Source organism: Elaeis guineensis, chromosome 2 (assembly GCF_000442705.2).
Source record: "Elaeis guineensis isolate ETL-2024a chromosome 2, EG11, whole genome shotgun sequence".
NCBI classification, from domain to species: domain Eukaryota; kingdom Viridiplantae; phylum Streptophyta; class Magnoliopsida; order Arecales; family Arecaceae; genus Elaeis; species Elaeis guineensis.
Window position 1 is genome coordinate 106097191 of NC_025994.2, and position 3442 is coordinate 106100632.

The window sequence follows — 3442 nt, forward strand, 5'->3', positions numbered from 1 at the left end:
TCTTTATACGCCGACTTATCCTCGGAACGATCCGACCGACGCCCGACTCTATCCACCGGACGGACAGACGACTCCGACAATGACTACCGACAATATCCGGCCCAAGGTATACCGACCAAACAGGCTAATACTGTTTCCAACCGGTCGAGCGGCCGAACTCATATCACCGACTCACTGTCGGAGGTGGCAACCGACATCCGACTTTCACAAGGCACCAGATCAGCCGACGGTGTTTCCAAGTCATCATCCGACGTCCCGACAACTAAATACCGACATATAGTCGACCAGCCCGTCCAAATACCGTACAACCGCCATGGGCTGTTGTTCTGCCAAGGAAATGCTGTACGACCGCCATGGGGTGTTGTCCTGCCAAGGACATGGGTTAATTCTAATGACCTAACAACCCACGACGATTTGATAGCCCCCGATGATTTGACAACTCCCCAGTTGTCTACACCATTAATGGCGGGACCATACCGCATTCTACTATAAAACGGGGTAAGGCAACGGTTTTGGTAAGCGCTCTCTCTCTCTCTTACTGAGCCCCTGATTTTTTCACTGTTGCCTAGTCTCCTCTCTGACTTAAGCATCGGAGGGTCCCCATCGGAGACATCTCCGGTCAGTGAGGACTTTCCTTGCAGGTGTGCATCCCCGGCGATCAGGCGACGAAGGGATTGGCCGCAACAGATTTTGCACGCCAGGTAGGGGGAGTGGCCGCGGCGGCGATAAGACAGCGAGCTCCATAGAGCTTGAAAAACCTCTCGAGATGACAAAAATCAGGGCTCAGCGATCGAGAGCTATCGGATCGTCGAGGCACTCTTTCCGTCGGAAAGAGGTCCCTCCTTTACCCTCCATGGCGAAACCCAGCTCTCCGCATCCTGTGGTGACCACGGAGGCATAGATTGCGGCGATCGTGCGGCAAATGATTATTCTGACAGATGCGGTCAAAAATCTCCAACAACAACCGACCCAGTTGCCGCAACCGCCGGCGGAACAACCGGCGGCGCACCCGATGCCGTCCAGAAGCAGCCGCCGACGCCCGCGTCAACTTCTGCCTCCTCCTCAAGAGCAGCCGTCTCAGCACTCCCATCGAGAAGGGGGGAGGCGGCCACGGTGCGACACCCACCGGTCTCGGCATCCCTCTTCTTCCCAGCTGGAGCGAGCGAGGAAGGAGAAGCGACCGCGGACACCGTCCGCCTCCCTCTCAAATTCATCGGGAGGTTTGACCCCTGGGGTTTCTCAACACCGACGACTAGACGACTACGAACGTAAGTTCGAAAAAATCGACCATCGACTTGCCCAGCTTCAGACGGATGGTTAGAAGTCTTCAAACGATGTCGACTTTTGGACCACCCAATCTCTCTCTCGATTCATCCTCGACGAACCAATCCCTAGTCGGTTCAAGATACCTCATGTGGAGCCTTACGACGGCTCCACCGACCCAGTTGACCATCTGGAGAGCTACAAGGCTCTCATGACAATTCAAGGGGCAACCGATGTCCTCTTCTGCATCGGCTTCCCCGCCACACTTCGTAAAGCTGCCAGGGCCTGGTACTCCGGCCTCCGCTCAAAAGGTATCCACTCTTTCGGGCAGCTCGAGCATTCTTTCATGACCTATTTCAGCACCAGTCGAAAACCGCCACGAACCTCGAACAGCCTTTTCTCCCTCAAGCAGGGAGAAAATGAGACACTCTGACACTTTGTGACCCAAATCAACGCGACCACACTTGAGGTTCGGGATCTCAACGAAGACATGGCTATCTCGGCCATGAAGAGGGGGCTAAGGGGATCCTGATTCATATATTTCTTGGACAAGATCTTCCCCCGAACATATGCCGAATTGCTGGAGCGCACGTACAAATACATGTGCGCGGACGAAGGAGCTTCCGACCGGCGCCTGACCGAGAGCAAGGGCCAGAAGGAGAAGCGGAAGAAAAATCAGGCTCTTGCTGAACCCAGCAGGCCCCCAATCGATAAATGGGTCTCGCCCCGATGACGGAGCCCGAGATCGCTCCGACGGCAGAGTCTGAGACCGACGCATCGCAGGTATGACTCCTACATCCCTCTCTCCGCTCCTCGTGCACAGATCCTGATGGAGATCGAAGGAGCAGAATATCTGCGATGGCCTCCGCCTCTGAAGGCAAAGGGCCGCGATCGAAGAAAATACTGTCGATTCCATCGGGACCACGGTAATAATACCGAGCAATGCATCCAACTCAAGGATGAAATAGAGGTCCTCATACGATGAGGGTATCTCAAAAAGTATCGAAAGGATCCGCCGACTCGACCCCTTCCCGATTGAAGAGGCAGCAAACAATCAGCCTATTGTCGGAGTCATCAACATGATCTCCAAACGACTGAACCGAGGGACGACTGCTGAAGGGGAGTCGACAAAGAAGCCACGCCAAGATGATGTAATCATTTTTACAGATTAAGATGCTTGAAAAATTCAAACTCCCCATGATGACGCTGTTGTTGTCTCGACAACAATAGCGAATTATGATGTAAAAAGGATTCTTGTTGATAATGAAAGCTCGACTAACGTTTTATTTTACTCGATCTTCTCCCGAATGCGACTGTCGACCGACCGACTCAGGAGAGTCTCTACGCCCCTAGTAGGTTTCATCGGGGATGCCGTCGCAGTGGAAGGAGAAATTGCTTTTCCTGTGACAGCTGGGGCCGAACCACGACAAAGCACCATCTACTTGACCTTCACGATCGTTTGAGTACCTTCGGCCTACAACGTCATACTTGGAAGATCCGGACTAAACGCTCTCAGAGTGATAGTCTCGACATATCTCTTGCTGGTCCGATTTCCGACTAAAAATGAAGCTGGAGAAATGCGCGGGAATCAACGGCTCGCTCGGCGATGCTTCCAAATCTCAACTCAAAATAATAAATCGAAGGATTCTCTGCCGGTCGACAAGTTGGACCAACGAAAAGAGGAGGAACGGGGTGAACCGGCTAAACAGCTAATTTTCATCCCGATGGCAAAGAATCCTGAACAGGTGATCTGAATCGGGTCGCAATTGTCTGATCCGGAGCGACAGTAGCTGATAGAGCTATTGAAAGCCAACGCCGACATATTCGCTTGGTCGGCAGCGGATATGTCCGGCATCCCTCCGAAAATAATGACTCACCGACTCAACATCGCCCCTGACATGAGACCGGTGAGACAGAAGAAATAGTCTTTCACCCCCGAAAGACAGAAGGCCATCGACGAGAAAGTAGACAAACTACTCGAGGCGGGCTTCATTAGAGAAACCACATATCCCGACTGGCTCGCCAATGTCGTCATGGTGAAGAAAGCCAACGAAAAATGGAAGATCTGTATCGACTACACCGACCTGAATCGAGCCTGTCCGAAGAACAGTTTCCCACTGCCGAAGATCGACTAACTGGTGGATGCGATGTTCGGTCATCGACTGCTCAGCTTCATGGA